This window comes from Lepidochelys kempii, chromosome 4 (assembly GCF_965140285.1).
Source record: "Lepidochelys kempii isolate rLepKem1 chromosome 4, rLepKem1.hap1, whole genome shotgun sequence".
In the NCBI taxonomy this organism is placed as follows: domain Eukaryota; kingdom Metazoa; phylum Chordata; order Testudines; family Cheloniidae; genus Lepidochelys; species Lepidochelys kempii.
In genome coordinates, this window is record NC_136383.1 from 10,305,608 (window position 1) to 10,326,895 (window position 21,288).

Sequence of the window (21,288 nt, forward strand, 5' to 3'; positions counted from 1 at the left end):
GCAGCCATGGAAAAACATGTCATGGACCGTGAAATCTGGTCTTCCACTGTGAAATCTTGTCTCTTGTGTGCTTTTACCTTATGCGATACAGATTTCACAGAGGAGACCAGCCTTTCTCAAACTGGGGGTCCTGATCCAAAAAGGAGTCGTGGGGGGATCACAAGGTTATGTTGGGGGGGTCTATTGCCACTCTTATTTCTGCGCTGATTTCAGAGCTGGGCAGCTGGAAAGGGGCAGCTGTTGGCCGGGCCTGCAGCACCGGGCCTGCAGCAGTGCAGAAGTCAGGGTGGCCATACCATATCATGCCATCCTGTGCTGGTGTTGGCAGAAGCTCTGCCTTCAGAGCTGGGCTCCCGGCCAGAAGCTGCAGCTCTCCAGCTGCTCAGCTAAAGGCAGCTCTGCCGCCGGCAGCAGCGCAGAAGTAAGGGTAGCAGTACCTCAACCTGCCCCCCCCCGCCACACACAATAACTTTGCAACCCCCCCACAACTCCTTTTTTGGGTCAGGACCCCTACAATTAGAACATTGTAAATTTAATGATTTCAGCTATTTAAATCTGAAATTTCACAATTTTAAAAATCCTATGACCATGAAATGGACCAAAATAGACCATGAATTTTGGTAGGGCCCTACACATGATTAAATGAAAGCCAGTATTCTCCTATCAGAGAGTGAAGTAACCTTGCCTCTAGGATCATGCTTTAGTCCTATTGCCAGGGAGTTCATATTGTGAATCTCACCAGCAATATTTGAAATCCCCGTCCATATTTGAATTCAAAATAACAATTTTGAAACAATTGAAGAAAAAGGTTCAAAATGAAATTGTCATACTATCTGGAATGACTCATGACCATGAGTGCCGGCCTCAGGCAGACTGTCAGAAAACAGGGCAGAGACCCCAAACTCTGATGTGTATGATCCGTAATTAGATTTCACCAAGCCAGTAACAAATGTGAACTTCTGGATCACTATACCAGCCACAAAGAGACTAGAGAGTCTAAGGGGACTGTCTTGCCACCCAGGCAAACTGGAATTTGTGATTAAAAGGTCACTTACACCAAAAATCACATCATATTTATGTTGCTTCCAGTCCCAGGAGACTCACCCCAGATCAACTGGTACCTTAGATCTTACAGCAAAAATAATGTTAGAAGCCAATTCTATAGTAAACTAAAGGTTTATTAGCCAAGGAAAGGAAATGAGAGGTTAAAGCAGGTTAAAATATATGTACAGATGAGTCAGTCTATAATTCCAAATGGTAGCAGAAATGTAGTCATCTGCCAGTTTCCCAAAAGTCTCTCAAGGTTACCCAAAATAACGCTGGGGATCTGTCTTCTCGTTCAGTTGCTCCACCTTTTGTAAGAGTCCAATCAGTCCAGAAACAAAGGAACTTTCCCATACTCCATACTGAGTTTCTTCTCACAGAAAACAAGCTGACAGGATCACTACCCTTTGATGACGGAGAGTGAGGAATGCATTTAGAGTCTTTGACTTCTGATCATCACATACAATGCCCACTTGCTTTGAAATTAGCACTTTTCTGTTAAAGTTCTTCATTTTCATTCCACAAGGCTTCTTTCTTGCTTGATGGGTTATTTAGTTACAGGGGTGTACGCTGTGTAAATGTGTGCTATTACGTTATAACGGGATACAGATAAGTGAAACAATGCCAGTAACATCCCATTAGTTTTCATGACGTTTAAACACCAAATATGCTTGTATACATTTTAGCAATCCCTTCAATCTATACGAACACATAAGTGACTTGGCCTGGGGCTTTGGCATGAGTGAACACCTATTCTACCAGCAACACAGAAATACTTTAACATTTTTGAAAAATTCTCAGCTAAAACTATTCATTGACTTTAATCCAAATTTATGAGTCCCTTGGAGCACTGAGAAATGCATTTTTCATTTGACAAACAAAAGTTCATCCAGCTCTAATTGTGACGCTGTTTCTGGTGTCCAGGAAGCACCTGCCCCAACATCCTGTGCCAGTGGAGCCAGGGCACATGTGAGTACAATGAGTCAAGGAATATTCTCTTAATGTGCCAATACCAGTAAGTGAAAAACTCATTTACATACACTTATAAAAGCAAAGTCCCAACAAGGCAAGTTCTTGAGGTGGTTCGATTGCTGGACCCTAAGGGGCCGGACCCTAATGGGTATGGACAAGCTCTGAATCAGGTGGAGAGACATTAAATCTTTCAGGTTCCATAGTTTCTCCATTTCCAGCCAGCATAATCCTTTCCTAAATCCTATGGCATTGAACTGGAGTGCTGGGCATTGCTACCATAGCTAGAAATTTTCCTCCTTAGCCTTTAATATGAAAAGGAAGGGAAATGAATTGGTGACAGATGGGGGAGACGCTTGATGCAACCATCAGTCCTTTACCAGTGACCTAACATACTGCATGTCTTGGCTAGCAGGAGTGCATGGACCCCTGAGATGCAGAGTCTGGGCATGCTTTCCGAGGGATTCAGACTAACAGTTCAATAAGAACAGAAATCCTAACGGTGGTAATTGTGTATGTGTGTGGTTCTTGTGCATGCAACCTAGCACCTGACTTCTGACCAAAAAACCTTCAGACAGAGTAAAACACCAGATGGTTTTATAATCAGTGGTGAGTGACTTAGAACATTTACTACACTTTTGTAGCTTTAGGATGATAGGTCCAAAAATCTATGCTCGTATCTTGCATTCATAGCACGGCCATTAAGTATTGCCCTATATCCTCTGCAGTGGCCTTCTCGGCTATCCCACTCATGTTCTAGACAGAGTCCCTTGAACTGAGCATAACAAAGGGCAGAGAGATTGGCACTGAAAAGAGGAGTGTCTGAACTTTATTGAATATGGGCAGATCGAAGACAGACAGCCTCCTCGCAGAGCATCTACGAGAGATGACAGGGCATCTGGAAGATAAATCATTCTGGGTTTGCCTAAATCCATCCACTTCCGTTCCCAACTGTGACTAATCTCTTCCTAGCATCCACCAGGGGTGCATGCAGGTGAATAGCCTCTCTCAGAATGGCTGCCATGTTCTATTCCAAAGATGGCTGTTTTTGTTTTTTTTGTTTTTTTTTTTTTTTCAATGGAGGATACAGGGGTCAAAATTGCAGTGGGGAGAGGAAGGGGGTGGTACTCTTCCAAGCTTCACCCACACAATAAGCTCCACCCATGTGAGTCACCAAAATGAGATGTGGCTCACAGTAGATTGTGCTGATATTCATAATATGTTGATGTCACTAAGCACCGTCTTGATTGGAGGAGTGGGGAATAAGTGGTGTCTCCTAACTGCCTCTTATGCAGATCACAGAATTAGATCTCATGCATGGTAAATTGTGCAGATCTGTGACCCTCCCTCTCCTTTTTTACAGGAGGGGTGAAATAGTCAGCAATGTTGCTATTTCAATTAACATCCGTGAGCGTGTGAGTGAACCCCCAGCTGAGACAAATGGGCCATTTCTCATCCCCATTGCTCCTAACTCTGCAGATACTTGGGTCATGTTTTTGAGGTTTTTCTCCACAACTCTTACACCTAGAAATTGTCCCTTTTTAAAGGGAAGTTGGGCTGTTAAAGAAAAAGATAGCAGATTGAGAGAGATGCCCGTCCACCATGCCATGCTGTACTCAACCAATCCACGCCATGGGTGGGGGTACCAGTAGCCACTGAAGTTAGAGGTTACTGACCGTCAGGCCTGTTGTAACCCAGACCCCTGTCATGTGATATAAAGGACCTGATTCACCTTGGCAAGATTCTGATTTTACACTTCTGTAACTGCTTTGAAACCATACTTCACCTATGCTGCTATTCTCTCCCCTAAGTCCTGCACCAGCATCTGGTGGCTGGCTAATAACAATCAGGTAATCCCACTGATGGTCACTGATTCATTGCTCCATCTGGCTCAAAGGATCCTGCCTCAATCTTCCACTGGCTGCCTGGATGGTGCTGATGGATCCTGCCACTGATTCTGGGGTTATCAGGCTAGAGCTGAGCAGTGGCCTTGAAGAGCTATACTATTGATGGAAGTGCCTTGGCTGAGTCCAGCAGCTGTATGACTGGTCACATTCCATACGGTTGATAAGAACGGCCATACTGGGTCAGAGCAATGATCCATCTAGCCCAGTATCCTGCCTGCCAACAGTGGCCAATGCCAGCTGCTTCATAGGGAATGTCCAGAATAGGGCAGTTATCCAGTGATCCATCCCCTGTCATCCAGTCCCAGCATCTGGCTGTCAGAGGCTTAGGGACACCCAGAGCATGGGTTTGCATCCCTGACCATCTTGGCTAATAGCACTGATGGACCTGTCCTCCATAAACTTAGCTAATCCTTTTTTGAACCCAGTTATACTTTTCACCTTCACAACATCCCCTGGCAACAAGTTCCACAAGTTGACTCTGTGTTTTAAACCCGCTGCCTATTCATTTCATTTGGGTGACCCCTTGTTCTTGTGTTATGTGAAAAGGTAAATAACACTTCCCACACCAGTCATGTTCTTTATAGCTATCCTATCCCTTTTCAGTCCCCTCTTTTCCAAGTTGAACAGGCCCAGTCTTCTTAATTTCTCCTCATATGGAAGCTGTTCCATACCCATAATCATTTTTTTTTTTTTTACCCTTCTCTGCATCTTTTCCAATTCTAATATATATTTTTTTGAGATTGGGTGACCAGAACTGCATGCAATATTCAAGGTGTAGGCATGTCATGGATTTATATAGTGGCATTATGATATTTATTGCCCTATTATCTATCCCTTTTCCCATGGTTCCCAACATAGTTAACTTTTTTGACTGCTGATGCACATTGAGTGGATGTCTTCAGAGAACTATTCACAATGACTCTAAGATCTCTTTCTTGAGTGGCAACAGCTAATTTAGGCCCCATCATTTTATCTGTTTAGTAGAGGTTGTTTTCCAAAGTGTGTTACTTTGCATTTATCAACATTGAATTTCATCTGCCATTTTGTTGCCCATTCACCCACTTTTATGAGATCCCTTTGTGACTCTTTGCAGTCTACTTTAGATTTAAATATCTTGAGTAATATTGTATCATATTTTGCACCTCACTGTTTACCCCTTTTTCCAGTTACTAATCCAGGAGAGGACCTTCCCTCTTATCTCATGACAACTTAGTTTGTTTAAGAGCCTTTGGTGAGGGACTGTGTCAAAGGAGTTCTGAAAGTCTAAGTACACTATATCCACAGTTTATGCCATAAACCTGTGATGTTACTAAAGCAGATGGTCTTATGACAAACATGTGCCAGACACCAGGTAGCTTATGAAAAGGTTCAAAGATTAAACCATGAGATAAGCCCTTGGCCTCTTGCATCACCTGTGAAAATCATTATTCAGACATAGAGGAAGTGGTGCTATTCCCATGCATGCGAAGGGTAAATGATTGTCTAAGCCAAGGTCACTCACTGGGCCCCGTGCTGTCATCTAGTGTAGTAAGATGATTGCTGTAGGTCCTGTGATAGTTTGGCTTAAGTGCTTCATGGGGTATAAACCTTCCATTGCATCACTTCTGCACTTTGGTCTGGAAAACCGCTTGCTGACCTTGGGAAGCAGCAAAATGGACAGAGTGAGAGAAGACCGAATCCCTGGGCCGCTTCTGCTCTTACCATTAAAACAGAGGACATTGTCTCATGTATTTCTCCAGGAATGGTGGCTTTTTACTGTCTCTGCTTCCCTTCTCCTGCGGAGTCCACACCATGGAGCCATCCTAGTGGCTTTTGCCACCTCTTACTGAGGCTCCCACCTTTCCTTCATGGGAGGTTCATTGTGCCAATCTTTGATGGAGTATTTTCAAAAGTATTCAGGAGACAAGTCTGCCATGGTCCTTCAATTCCCTACTACTGCACTGGCTCTTAAGACGGGGCCACACTTGCCAATAGGTCCATGACTTTGAGTTTGGGGGCACTGTCTTAGAAGGGACTTAGCCTAGGAGTGACTTGCTGCTGCACTTCCCTCTACCTGCTATAACCTGAAGATGGAATCAGTGATCTGGTGGGTCTTCTCCGGTGTCTCTCGCAGAAAACAATGGTTCCAGTAGCAGCCTTAGGACTGCGATAGTTGGAGGTCTTGCTTTTCCAAGAGCCATGCACCACCTGCAGGGGTGTCTCTGCACCATCCCAGACTCCTCCTTCATAGCTCTGTCTGGGTACTGTGTGAATCGGTGACCTCAAACACTAGATTCCTTACTGCCTTCCGCTACTCAATGTGGGAGGTTGCCACAGGCCACAGAGCCTCAGATGTGTAAAGGGGGTTGCAGGTAGATAGGATCAGTGAGAGAGGTGTTATGGCAGGTCCCACCACACCTTTGTGCCCATAAGTGGGGAGTGAACGGGGTGGGCTCTTGCATGTGCTTTGCACAGGGCTCTGCAATTCCTAGGCCAGTCCTGGCTGAAATGTCTGGCATGCTCAGCAGCAGCAATCACACAGTTAATTATTAGAAGGCATTGGCCCAGAGAAATGGCACCAGTCAGCACACAGGCATGTAGAACAGAAACAATTAGCAACCGTTATAAACAGAGCTCTAGTGTAACTGGCTCCGGACCAAGTGGGACAATAAAGCTCCTTGCACTGGGTAAACAGAACATAACCTATTGCAATATCCTGGCAATCGGCTGCATGAGATGAAATCACTGTTTGGTTCATGAAGCTGGGGTTTAAGATTTTTCTGCATTGGACTGGATTTTATGTATAGTTTGGGTGAATTGAGGAGGGCAGTGTGGTCTGGTGGAGAGGGACAGCACTGGAAGTCAGTGCTTCTGTTCCTAGCTGCCAGCTCTTCCCCTGACTTTTTATGTGGCTTTGGGCAAAGCCACTTAGGGCCTAGTCTGCAGGGGAGCTGTGTACCTCAGCTCACCAACTTCAGCTGGAACCGGGGGTGCTCAGCACGAGGAAGTTAGGTCTGCAACATCTGTGCTCCACTCACCCCATCTATAAAATGGAGACGATGTCTCTCCAGGTCTGTACAAAGCACTTACTACCACCACATGTTATCTGGTCTTTGTAAAGCAAAGCCCTCTAGATTGTAATTGCTAACTCTATTAATGCCTGTGCAATTAGAAAAATATAGCAGGATGAGTCTGAGGGGTCTGTCTTGTCTATCATATCATGGTGGTTGTCCTCTCCAAGCTGTTAAGAACCTACAGGAATTGCCTTCTCTGAAAAGACAGCTGCCCCAGAGTTCCCAGAAATGTGGTGGCTTTGGTCCATGGAATCCTTTCCTTCGGGTTTGCTTTGCAGTCTCTGAATTAACCTTTGACTCTGGGGGTTGAATGAACCCAGAAGCTCATAGTCAGCCCAAACTACCAAGTTACACATGGCAGCAATGGGAAACATGAATTGACCTAGATTTTCTCAAAACTGGGCCCACAGTCTCTTGGAGGTAGGGTGACCAGTCGGCAAGTGTGCAAAATTGGGATGGGGGTGGGGGGGTAATAGGCACCTATCTAAGACAAAGCCCCCCAGTATCGGGACTGTCCCTATAAAATCGGGACATCTGGTCACCCTACTTGGAGGGGTTATAAGCTTTTAAAAATATGTGGGATGAGTTTCATGTTTGTAACCAAACCAAACACCAGCCATATGTTGGCTGGGAAGTACAAAATCAAGGGCTAAAGAGGCATTTCTTCCAAAGTGGAAACATTTCCTGGGCTCCACCAAGTTTATAGATGTAACTATTGCTCCACTGACTGTGGGCTGAGAAAGAAAGTGACCTTTAACCTGAAACGTCACTAGTGTTAGTGAGGCGGGTAGTTTTCCACAAAGCCTGCTGACTCAGACTCAGTGGTGCGCTTGCTGACGCAGGGAAGGCTCTTAGTGACCATCAGAACGCAAAAAGCACCGCTAAAGTGCACATTCCAGGGAATGACGCAAATCCCACAGTTTGGGAAAGGGGCCGATTTGGCTTCCTTGTCTATGTATTTCCAGAGCTTTAATAACAATCCACTCTTTTTTTTTTTTAAGTGATTTTTTGCAATGTTGGGCTGCCTGCTCATGGCCCAGTCCTGTGTGGTACTGAACATGTCCAGTTCCTACTGAACCCAATCCAATTCCCACTAAAGTTCAAAGGGAGCCTTTCTATTGACTGGAATGGGTGTTGGGTTGGACTCTTACCGTGTGACAGGTTGAACATCTCTTGCTTGAACATTTCATAGAATTATAGAATCATAGAGTATCAGGGTTGGAAGGGACCTCAGGAAGTCATCTAGTCCAACCCCCTGCTCAAAGCAGGACCAATCCCCAACTAAATCATCCCAGCCAGGGCGTTGTCAAGCCTGACCTTAAAAACTTCAAAGGAAGAAGATTCCACCACCTCCCTAGGTAATGCAGTCCAGTGCTTCACCACCCTCCTAGTGAAAACGTTTTTCCTAATATCCAACCTAAACCTCCCTCACTGCAACTTGAGACCATTGCTCCTCATTCTGTCATCTGCTACCACTGAGAACAGTCTAGATCCATCCCCTTTGGAACCCCCTTTCAGGTAGTTGAAAGCAGCTATCAAATCCCCCCTCATTCTTCTCTTCCACAGACTAAACAATCCCAGTTCCCTCAGCCTCTCCTCATAAGTCATGTGTTCCAGTCCCCTAATCATTTTTGTTGCCCTCCGCTGGACTCTCTCCAATTTTTCCACATCCTTCTTGTAGTGTGGGGCCCAAAACTGGACACAGTAGTCCAGATGAGGCCTCACCAGTGTTGAGTAGAGGGGAATGATCATGTCCCTCGATCTGCTGGCAATGCCCCTACATATACATCCCAAAATGCCATTTGGCCTTCTTGGCAACAACGGCACACTGTTGACTCCTCTCCAGCTTCTTGTCCACTGTAACCCCTAGGTCCTTGTCTGCAGAACTGCTGCCGAGCCAGTCGGTCCCTAGTCTGTAGCGATGCATGGGATTCTTCCATCCTAAGTGCAGGACTCTGCACTTGTTGAACCTCATCAGATTTCTTTTAGCCCAATCCTCTAATCTGTCTATGTCACTCTGTATCCTATCTCTACCCTCTAGCGTATCTACCTCTCCTCCCAGTTTAGTGTCATCTGCAAACTTGCTGAGGGTGCAATCCACGCTATCCTCTAGATCATTAATGAAGATAGTGAACAAAAGGCCCCAGGACTGATCCTTGATACCGGCTGCCAACTAGACATGGAGCCATTGATCACTACCCGTTGAGCCCGACAATCTAGCCAACTTTCTATCCACCTTATAGTCCATTCATCCATCCCATACTTCTTTAACTTGCTGGCAAGAATACTGTGGGAGACTGTGTCAAAAGATTTGCTAAAGTCCACTGCTTTCCCCTCATCCACAGAACCAGTTATCTCATCATAGAAGGCAATTAGATTAGTCAGGCATGACTTGCCCTTGGTGAATCCATGCTGACTGTTCCTGATCACTTTCCTCTCCTCTAAGTGCTTCAGAATTGATTCCTGAAGGACCTGCTCCATGATTTTTCCAGGGACTGAGGTGAGGCTGACTGGCCTGTAGTTCCCCGGATCCTCCTCCTTCCCTTTTTTTAAAAGATAGGCACTACATTAGCCTTTTTCCAGTCGTCTGGGACCTCCCCCGATCGCCATGAGTTTTCAAAGATAATGGCCAATGGCTCTGCAATCACATCTGCCAACCCTTTTAGCACTCTCGGATGCAGCGCATCCCGCCCCATGGACTTGTGCTCGTCCAGCTTTTCTAAATAGTCCCGAACCACTTCTTTCTCCAGAGGGGTTTCTCCACCACCTCCCCATGCTGTGCTGCCCAGTGCAGTAGTCTGGGAGCTGACCTTGTTCGTGAAGACAGAGGCAAAAAAAGCATTGAGTACATTAGCTTTTTCCACATCCTCTGTCACTAGGTTGCCTCCCTCATTTAGTAATGCGCCCACACCTTCCTTGACTTTCTTTTTGTTGCTAACATACCTGAAGAAACCCTTCTTGTTACTCTTAACATCTTTTGCTAGCTGCAACTCCAGGTGTGATTTTGGCTTCCTGATTTCACTCCTGCATGCCCGAGCAATATTTTTATACTCTTCCCTGGTCATTTGTCCAATATTCCACTTCTTGTAAGCTGCTTCATCTCTTCCTCTACATAGAAGCATCAGATCTGATGCAACCTTTCCTTGTGCAGTTGTTTACACGTGGGCAAAGAAGGTGTAAGTGACTACATAAACCACAAGGCAGTGGAGAGTTACTCTGTAGGATCTATCGTACTCAGGACCCCTTGTGCTCCAAGACTTTCTGAGCATGACACAGAATCCATACAATGAAGCTAAGCTTTCATGTAAAAAAAAATTGTTTCTAACCCTTCTGCTTATAAAGAAAACCTTGCAAGCATGAACCAAGTGTACCTGATGCGGACAGCTGCTTGCTTGCGTCTGTAGGCCTTTTGAAACAGATGTACACAGCTGCTAAAACTTCCAGCTGATCCGCTGACACAGTCTAGGGGGGCGTGACATGCTGTCAATAGACAAACCTTTGACACCTCAAAAGTGGAAGATGTGGGGCCAATGTAAAACAAGTGGATTTAACATCAACAGATCAGAGGAACAATTGTCCTGAGTGTATTAATCATTAACTCAGTAGACAACCTCGGCTTTTAGTTTAAATGAAGCTGCCACAGAATTTCCAGGAGTGCCACAGAATTCAGGAACGTTGGCATCGAATTTTAGCTCTAGCTTGCTACAGAGCATGGAGGACAGGATCACGTCTAACCAAGCTAGAATAATCGGAGCCACATGATGGTGCAGTAGTAGATCCATGCTCAATTTTATTAATGAATGTATTAAAAGTGGCGTTGGGTGGTTCAGGCTGTTTTGGTTCTAGCTGATGGAAGGTAGTTCTGGGTCATGTCAGCAACAGAGCTGGTTGGAAAAGGGTTTATTTTCCCTTGGAAAGTTTAGAAGAGAATTAGGGTGGGGGGCGGGGAGAGTTTTAATCTAAACTTCCCACAGAAAAATTCAAGTTTCAGTTTTGGGGTTTCCAGTTTTTTTTTTTGAGTAGCAGACAAAATTTTCTATGGAAAGCAGATGTTTTCCGCCTAAAAAATGCATTTAGTCAAAAACCCAATTGTCTGTCACAAAACAGTTCAGGTGAAAAATTTTCAGCCAACCAAAGTCAACAGGCTGGTGGGGTTTTGTAAACGTTCCCCTTTAGTTTTGTATGATGTTTTTTTGTTTTTTGTTGCAGCTAAATGTGTCTCTAGATGGATTCAGAATGAGTCTGCTTGGCTATAGTCTACCCACTGGGGCTGGCAGCTGGGTCATATATGGCAAGAGGTAAGTTTTGGTTTGTTCGATCTGCTCTGGATACGTTTTTAGTATGGGAGAGTTTATTCTGGTTCAGATGATGATTGGGAAGATTTCAGATATCTCCATTCCTGTGTGTGGTTGAGCTTTTACAGCCCTTGGAAATAATGCACCTCTTTGCATAACCCCTCAGCGAAGTCACAAATCCATGTAGATTTTGTACATTATACTCTTTTTTTTTTTCCGGTGTGGTTCCATTTCCTTTTGTTTTGCTTTTCCTTTTTATATTTCCATGGTAGATCCCCAAATGATTTGCATGTACAAACCTTCAGAGGCAGAGTAACAGATGATGTTCAGTGTGTAGGTTCAACTTGACCTGACTTGCTGAATGTGAGAGTCAAAGAGAAAAAGAAAAGAAAAATTAGCTGCCAAAATGAGAGCTTCCTATTTTTCCCGTTGAGGAATTCAGGAGTCATCTCCCCAGTTGCGAAATCAATGCTACCATTTAACTATACACCAGGTGATAACTGAAGGTGCAAGACACCCTGCAAACCACAAGCACTGGAACAGGTACAAACTAAACACAGACAGGAAATCACCCACCCTTCCAGTAGGTGGAAGTTGCCTGCTTCTGAGAAAGATAAGCGGGTTTGGTTCACCTTAGGTCAATTACCCGTGACTGAGTAAGTCACATTCTCTGCCTGGGTTTTAGGTTTTTTTACATACAGAGATGGTGGAAAGTCAACTCTTTCCTTTCTTCTCTGGCCAATTTCTTCGTTACCTTCACAAGGCAGGGGTTTCCTCCCTGAGGGCCTGAGGAAAACCTCATTGAGCTCAATAGGATTCTTTCCATTGACTTCAATGGGACTTGAATCAGACCCCGAAAGAGCATCTCTGCCAGGAAGTGCAGCTATAGAGAATTGGGGTGCAGTCTTTGTGCACCCAGAAATGTGGGTGGGATTATATCAAGGAAGTCAGAAGGAGAGAATAGGCTTTCTTTATTCTTGAGAAGGGTGGGTTGCATTAGTCAGACCAATTACCTCCTGTGGTTTCAAGAGAGGTATTGCTCATGCTCCTGTTAGGATTGGGGGAACCTACTTTTAATGGTCCATCCCAGAGATTAATTGGCCCAGCTGAGTTTCAGAGTTCTCAGGGAGAAAACTCTGTGATCCATGCTGTAGAGGGCATCAGTTACTAATAAAGCAGCTCTTAAATACCATGCCCTCATGGCACCTTCACACGGCACCTTGGTAGATACATGACCCCCAATAGAGTAAGGGCAGGGGAAGGAGTTGAGTGTGCCAGTAATAGAATCATGCTCTGAATTTGACCACTTATGATTAGAACTGGGCAAAAAATGGGACAAAACTTTTGTGCAAACATTGCCCCTTTCTTAAATTGAAATTCGGACAAAAATTTTCACCAACATTGTGAATTTTCATAGACTCATAGAATATCAGGGTTGGAAGGGACCTCAGGAGGTCATCTAGTCCAACCCCCTGCTCAAAGCAGGACCAATCCCCAACTAAATCATCCCAGCCAGGGTTTTGTCAAGCCTGACCTTTAAAAATTCCTAAGGAAGGAGATTCCACCACCTCCCTAGGTAACTCATTCCAGTGTTTTTTCACTAGGAGGGTGGTGAACTTTTTCCTAATATCCAATCTAAACCTCCCCCACTACAGCTTGAGACCATTGCTCCTTGTTCTGTCATCAGCTAGCACTGAGAACAGTCTAGATTCATCCTCTTTGGAACCCCCTTTCAGGTAGTTGAAAGCAGCTATCAAATCCCCCCTCATTCTTCTCTTCCACAGACTAAACAATCCCAGTTCCCTCAGCCTCTCCTCATAAGTCATGTGTTCCAGTCCCCTAATCATTTTTGTTGCCCTCCGCTGGACTCTCTCCAATTTTTCCATATCCTTCTTGTAGTGTGGGGTCCAAAACTGGACACAGTAGTCCAGATGAGGCCTCACCAATGTTGAATAGAGGGGAACGATCACGTCCCTCGATCTGCTGGCAATGCCCCTACATATACATCCCAAAATGCCATTGGCCTTCTTGGCAACAACGGCACACTGTTGACTCATATCCAGCTTCTCATCCAGTGTAACTCCTAGGTCCTTTTCTGCAGAACTGCTGCCTACCCATTCGGTCCCTAGTCTGTAGCAGTGCATGGGATTCTTCCATCCTAAGCGCAGGACTTTGCACTTGTCCTTGTTGCATCTCATCAGATTTCTTTTAGCCCAACCCTCTAATCTGTCTAGGGCCCTCTGTATCCTATCCCTACCCTCCAGCGTATCTACCTCTCCTCCCAATTTAGTGTCATCTGCAAACTTGCTGTGCAATCCACACCATCCTCCAGATCATTTATGAAGATATTGAACAAAACTGGCCCGAAGACCGACTCTTGGGGCACTCCACTTGATACTGGCTGACAACTAGACATGGAGCCATTGATCACTACCCGTTGAGCCCGACAATCTAGCCAACTTTCTATCCATCTTATAGTCCATTCATCCAGCCCATACTTCTTAACTTGCTGGCAAGAATACTGTGGGAGACCGTGTCAAAAGCTTTGCTAAAGTCAAGGAACAACACGTCCACCACTTTCCCCTTATCCACAGAGCCAGTTATCTCATCATAGAAGGCAATTAGATTAGTTAGGCATGACTTGCCTTTGGTGAATCCATGCTGACTGTTCCTGATCACTTTCCTCTCCTCTAAGTGCTTCAGAATTGATTCCTGGAGGACCTGCTCCATGATTTTTCCAGGGACTGAGGTGAGGCTGACTGGCCAGTAGGTCCCAGGATCCTCCTCCTTCCCTTTTTTAAAGATGGGCACTACATTAGCCTTTTTCCAGTCGTCTGGGACTTTCCCCGATCGCCATGAGTTTTCAAAGATAATGGCCAATTTTCTCTGCAATCACATCTGCCAACCCTTTTAGCACTCTCGGATGCAGCGCATCCCGCCCCATGGACTTGTGCTCGTCCAGCTTTTCTAAATAGTCCCGAACCACTTCTTTCTCCAGAGGGGTTTCTCCACCACCTCCCCGTGCTGTGCTGCCCAGTGCAGTAGTCTGGGAGCTGACCTTGTTCGTGAAGACAGAGGCAAAAAAAGCATTGAGTACATTAGCTTTTTCCACATCCTCTGTCACTAGGTTGCCTCCCTCATTCAGTAAGGGGCCCACACTTTCCTTGACTTTCTTCTTGTTGCTAACATACCTGAAGAAACCCTTCTTGTTACTCTTAACGTCTCTTGCTAGCTGGAACTCCAGGTGTGATTTGGCCTTCCTGATTTCACTCCTGCATGCCTGAGCAATATTTTTATACTCTTTTTGAACATATTGACCAGCCCTACTCACCACATAAGGAATTTTTTGGAAGTTGTTTGCTGGGGCTGTCGTCTTCTTCTTAGCATATGTGCAACATGCTTGAGGTGGCATGTGACCAGGATTCATCATCACTGAATTTGGTCCGCTGGTTGGATCATTAGCTTGCTGAGTACTGATGGGGAGTGCAAAGTGAACGCTAATCCAGGCCCCCTGCCCCCCGCTGTGCCTGTTATGGCAATGAAAGAAAGTATTTTCCCTCTGCCATGGTGTCAGTGGGGAAGTGCCCTTCAGCAGAACTGATTCTGGAAGAAGACAGCTTGGCTAATCTGATAACTGTCTTCTCTTGGATACAGAGTCAAATGTTTCTCTCCGTGAAGGACTTGGGCAGGGGGTGGGTGGGATGTGCTTCCCAGACAGGACTGTTGAGTTATGGCCTGGATTGTCCATGGTGGCAGGAATGTGGGAAGAAAGGGCAGGGGTCCAGTGGACTGGTAGTCACAGCTCAACCAGAGAAGACTTTACATACAAGTTCTGCTCAGTGTAAGCTTCTCTGTAAGGGTGAAGAAAGCTCTCAAGCCCTTACAAAGGACCCTGTAAGATTTGTCAGTTTCATTCTCAAACTTCATGGCCTGGCATGATTATTCTGGGACAAGGCAACAACAAGCTACCAACGTACCTCCCTGTTGATGTTTCAGAACTTGGAAGGGTGAGAGTGTAATTCCATCTGTACATCAACAGTGAGCAGATTGTACCGATAATGTAATAAAATATTATGTCAGTATTTTCAAAGCTGGGGGCTTAAGGCGATGCAGGGACTCAGCCCCTCTGAAAATCAAGCCAGTCATTTAGATGCCTAAATATGGAGCCAGGCCCCTACCTTTCAACGCCCAGGTTTGGTGGGGTGTGTACCATTGACCTGGTCCCCTAAGCAAGATAGGATCTGGAATGTTGGAAGGCTAATATTCCAGTTAGACAGCTGTTTTGTGTAGACATTGACATGGTGGGGCAGGAAAACCACATATAGCCTCATGAAACTCCTCTACCCTCAGCCTGAGCCCTGGGCCAAGATTTTCATAAGTGACTGGTGATTTCAGATGCCTTAATTTTTGGGTTTCCAATTTAAGACACCTTAAAGGGGTCTGACATTCCGAAAGTGCTGAGCACCCCCTCTGAAAATCAGGCCTTTTATGATGTCTTCAGTAGGCATCTCAAAGTCCTGGCCCAGGTTCCAAACTAGCTGCTTATATCTTTTTGGCAAAGGAGCAGAAAGGAGATGTGTGACTTTATCTATAACTCTTTTTTGCCCATGGCTCAGATTTCCATATTCTCTCTTATTCCCAACTAAACCATATCCGCTCCCATTTCTGTGACATGTTTCTTCCTCTTTCTTTGTACAGCTCATGTGAAATAGCTCATTAAATCTCTTCCACAGGCTATGTGGCAACCTTAAAACTCAACAAAGGCAAGTGTTAGCTTATGGGGTGTATTATCCCTATAGAAATATATTTCTAGCAAAAGCTCTCTGGGAGCTGACCATGCCTTTGCTTTGTCTGATAGATTGTGTGACAAAAGGCATCTTTCATTGTATTAGGGTGGAATTTCAGATTTAGGCTAATGCTGAGTGCTTTTGAAAATCTCACCCTAAAACTTTGCACTGTAAGAAAAATATATACAACTCAGCTGGGTTTGTTTTTCTGACACCATTTTGTAAGAGGTTCATAAGTAAGTGGAGGAGAATAATGACCTATAACAAGATTTTTCTCAAATGGCGGTGCCTGCAATCTTAGGACTGGTTTAAGGGAAATAGGATCACCAATGTGGTGCATGCAAGCTGAGATTTGAACATGCAAATCTTGTAGCTACGCATCTAACTGCCCGACTTGCATGCACAAATTGGTAATTGCTTGTGCAGATTGGTTTGACAGGAGCATAGCCCCACTTGAATATGAAGATGCACATCTGCTGGCACAGATATCGGTTCGGCATGCATACAGAACCAGAGTCGCTTTGAGCACTTCAGTAAGGCAAGAGTTTGGTTTGGAACATCTTATCCAAAAACTACTCTCCCATTGCACTTTGCTCACGCCCTAAATTAAATAGAATCAGTGAGCTTCAGAAGGACTGAACTAGCCTTGAGAGGATTTGAACCTGTGATTCTATGGGCCAAACTGTGAGGTCCTCACTGAGTTGTAACTCAGGCAGACTCCTATCAGCTTCATTAGGAGTTTACCTCAGTGAAGACTGAATAAAACTGGTAAAATCTAAGAGGCCCTAAGAATTAGGCCCTATATGTATTTACAATCCAAGCTTCAACCACTAAGCTATCACCTCTGGTTGGTGTTGGCTGGTTATTATCATTGTTACTGTAGGTTTCTGCTCTAATAGTTACTTTTGCTTTAATGGGGGCAAACTACGTAGAAACAACTGAACTTGACCATGCATCATGGGGTCCTAGTCACCTTAAACATGGGCCAAAATTTTCTAACCCAAGGGCCTAGAGTCAGACATCCAGTTCCTGATTTTCATTTACACTCAGGCCCCTTTACACCACTCTGACAATGTGAAGGGGCTTCAATGTAAGTAAGAATATGGCCCCATAATACAAATATATAGACGTCTCAATAAATGGCCTGATTTTAACTTATTGCATTGGCAACTACTGGGACTCCCTATTTATGTGCCTACTTATGGAGTTAGGTACCCAGATTTAGGCACTTATGCTTGATAATGAAAATCACAATTCTTTCCTGTCATCCACTGGTCGATTGTGTGAATACGATAAATCTGTGGGGAGGGTTTTAGAGACTCATGGAATGGGCGATCCAGCCAACTCTTTTGGTAGGTATGAGCTGAAATGCCTGTTCAAAGTGGCTTTTTTTTTTTTTTTTTGGAAAGGAAGGAGAGAAGAGAAATTGTGTACTTTCAGTGCCGTGGGAGTCAGTGGCACACAGGTTAACCTCCCTGGACATGTATTATCCCTTATGGCTGCAGAGAAAAACTAGGGAACATCACAGAAATCCAGCAAAAAAGACCCATTATGTTACCTGGTGCATCCCTTCTCCTCACCCTCCGCTGATGCAGGGTAGGTCTCAGCATTGTGTTCTCCAAGGCTTTGTCCATTCCAATCATAAATGACTGCTGAGTAGCAGTTGGGGTATCCCATAACCCAGTGATTTCTGTAGACTCTGCAGTGTCATTCAATGAATAGTGGCACTAACGTGGGGCTCTGGAGGTAGTTTCTATCCCCAGCCCTGCCACTGATCTGCTGCGTGACCTAGGGCAAGTCTAAGTCCCTGCCCAAAAGCTGTCGGGGAAGTGCCTGTTTCTTACCAGTTGTTTATACAGAACCTAGCACAATGGAGCCCCAATTTATGTTGGGTCCTTTAGGTGCTAATACAATACAAATCAGAATTGGAGGAACACAGTTCTCACTTCCATGTAAAAATTTTAAAGAGGAGATTAAGATGGGAGTACACATATTGGGAATGAATCTCTGATCTCATCCTCCGGGCTTACACTGATGTAACCCTATTGACTTCATTGGAATCACTGCTTACTCTGGGTAGTTGGAAGTCTGCTCTGGCTCAGGGCTGTAGTTGTCACAGGCTGCCACGTTGTAAGCAGGGAAGCAAAAACTCAAGCCAAGTCAGATTGTGGTAACAATTGTTCAGCCCGATCCGGGCTTTATCTTTTCTGGATGAAGGCTTTATCCAGGCTTTATCTTTGCTGGATGGAGTGTTCTTACCAGCTGGGGGAGCTCTGCAAGGGAAGCAGTTAGCATTGTGATTAGCCAGCCTGATAAGCAGAGCCCACAAGTTGCATCATAGTGTGTTTGAATCCACTGAACTAGGTACAGGAGGTCAGTTTGGCAGACATTGCATCACCATGGTTCAATGTTGTGTCACCACATCTCTTAAGCAACCATTGTGCTACACCCCTCCCTGGAACCCTGCCCAGAAGGGTGGGGGAAAAGGAGAGGGTGTCCTAAGCAAGCTGGAGAGCTGAATGGAGAAGAGGTCATACGCTAAGGAATGACACAACTCCATTTATAAATGACTAAAGGCAGCTCAATGCATTCACTGATACCTTACACTGACAGAGCAGGGAGTCATATCCTCATGCAGACTGCTTTTCACTTCGTTGCTCCACATCTTTGAAATTCATTGGTTCGGTCGTCTCCAGGACCCCAGCGTCAATGGGATGCTAGCGTCCATATGAAAGAAGAATTTTAAGGCTTTTAAAAAATAGCAGCTCCACTTTGCTCTGCCTTTTTCTGGTTGGTAGATTAGTTAGGGTGGAATTCGTCTGGGCCTAGAGAGCGTCATGAAGCCCAGGCACCACTCAGACCCTATCTTGAGGACTTAAGTGGTGTATAGGCTTTGTGCTGACTTTCTGCAGAGGGCTGAAATTCACCCCTTGAGGACTCAGTATTTTCTAGGACTAGGTGGCTAGTGTGTGATTGATGTATGAGCTGTTCGCCCCTGGAGACTTGTTAATCTCTTGTCGCTCGTAGTGTAGAGTCATCTCTAGAAATTGTTCATCTCCATTACAAAGCCACTGCCCTGCTAGTCTGGGCTCATCAGAGGCCCTGCACTGGAGACCTTGGCTTATGGCAGCTCAGCAGGGAGTTTATGGAGTTACCTGGGAAGACTGTTCAGCATTTGTCGGCTCTAGACCTTGTGCCAGTCTCTTATTTTACTAGCTCAAAAAGTTCTCACATCTAAAATAAATAAAAATAGGGATTTGAATTAAATGGAAAGTAACCAGATGTAGTGATGTCTTAGCCAGAAAAAAGTCCTTGTTTTTTTTCCAATGGGCAGGGGATATTTGCTCTCCAGGGTTGCCTATTTGAAGTGTCCTTTGCCATGTCACCGAGAAGGCAGTGCAGTGTTTGATTTAAACCAGGGTCTATTGCATCCCATTGCGGGGGGGGGGGGGGGGAGGGAACAGGACACCAGCATGATTGCCAGGGTCCTGGTCAGAGTCAGTGAGGACAGTGATAACCAGGGACAAGTAGGGATGCTTGTCCCAACCTTTGGAAGCTCCCTCTCTGTAACTCTTCTGTAGTTCTCTGTCCCTCACGTCCCTCTCTATAGCCAGCCAGCACTTCCTCTCCCCATCCATCACTCTACAGTACCGCCCAGCCTATGTGTCTTTGTCACCCTCCAACATGTGCCACATTCATCCTCCCAGGCTAGATCCCATTCCTTCTGAACTCAATAGCCGTCTTTTCATTAACCCTCAGTGACAACTGGATCAGGCCAGAGCTCCTTCCCCTGTCTCTGATCATGCAGGCTCTCTCCTGCTTTTTCCACAACCCTCCCCTACCTCCCTGGTTCCTTTCTTCTCTAGGACATGCCACTAGCTCCAACGCTCCCTTCTCTTCCCTCTGGGTGAAATTCATGCCTGTGTCTAGGGACCGTGGCGGGCCTAATACACCACTTCCGTGCCACTTCTGCATGCAAATGTTCCAGGGCTTAAGTGGGACTGAAGTGGTGCACCCACCTTGAACTGGCTTGCTTTGCACAGGGGTGCATTTCTCATGATTCTTTACTTCCCTTTGTAGTCTCCTATCCTCCTTCTCTCTCCCCACGATTCACGTCTACCACACAAACATTTTATTTTTAGTCTTGCCATCTGGCTCTCCACTCTACCTAATGAAACGTAGAAGGGGATGATTAAATCTTAACTCTAGTAGCTTGAATAGCCTGGCACAATCTTCATGCTCTTCAAAGCGGATGCAAGGTGGTCCACATGGAATGGCAAGGATGTTCAGGTGTTAAATGGCCTCTCTTACCTGTCACTAGGATATTTCCACTGTACTATCTTGGTTTCAGAACACAGGGCACGTTTTAGCTACAGTATAGCCAGGCTGTAATTATGGATACCTTTCTCCACTGGAAACATAATGGACCCTTTTGGAATCAGCATACCGTTCAGGTGAAGTATTCTCCATGGTGACTGGAAAAAACAATACATTGCAAATATTTGAACAATTTCCTCTTAGCGCTTAATTGGTCGTTTTAGGACCTAAAACAATGGAGGTGTTCTTTTCACCTTGCAACAGTGATTCTTGGGTACTATTTATAGACACCTATTTCTGTTTTGTCCGCAAGAGCTGTGATGGAACCGTGATCAAACCAGCCTGGATAGAATTCTCAGCGCTGTCAGATTTAATCACTCATCAGACAGCAATTTACTAATCCCTTGGTTGCTGTGGGTGGACCCAATATGCCCCATCACATGCAGAGACGGATTGGGTGCCTGCCTGGTAGCTGTCCTTCACGCAGCCTTTGCTAGGTACATTGCATTGCATCACATGATCAAGGTGACTGATCCGGGTGCGTGCATGTATAGATCCTAGCAGTACTTTTCCCACCTTCGCTTAGTGAGCTGGGTGCCACAGGTGGGGCATTTACAACATGTGCTAGGATATGATCCTTAGTGAAGATAGCTATTCTGGAATCCTAGGTCAGGGTGTCTTCAGTGGCTTTGTGCCTTAGAGGACTGTCTGGATGCTAACGCATGCCAATGAAGATAATGTGTGATTCATTTTTAGGGGCTTGAGGGGGTCACAGATGATACTACCTCCCCCAAAATGCCTGCAGTTGAACAGAAATGGAGTATAAAATACACGTTCATTGGATTGCATTAGGAATCAGTAGAGCTGGTTGATCAATGGGAACACTTTCCCCATATATTTTCGTGAAAAAGTTTGT

The 21,288-nt window shown here is 45.2% G+C and overlaps 1 protein-coding gene across 1 annotated transcript in view; it reads left to right on the plus strand.

Annotated features, from left to right (window-relative positions):
- The first annotated feature begins 10,638 nt into the window (after positions 1-10,638).
- The window catches only part of LOC140910956 (uncharacterized), a 32,448-nt gene continuing 21,798 nt past the window's right edge, over positions 10,639-21,288 (plus strand). The window contains exons 1-2 of the mRNA XM_073343169.1: positions 10,639-10,737; positions 11,183-11,271. The gene's annotated coding sequence lies outside the window, so the exon portion shown is untranslated. The remainder of the gene's footprint in view (positions 10,738-11,182; positions 11,272-21,288) is intronic.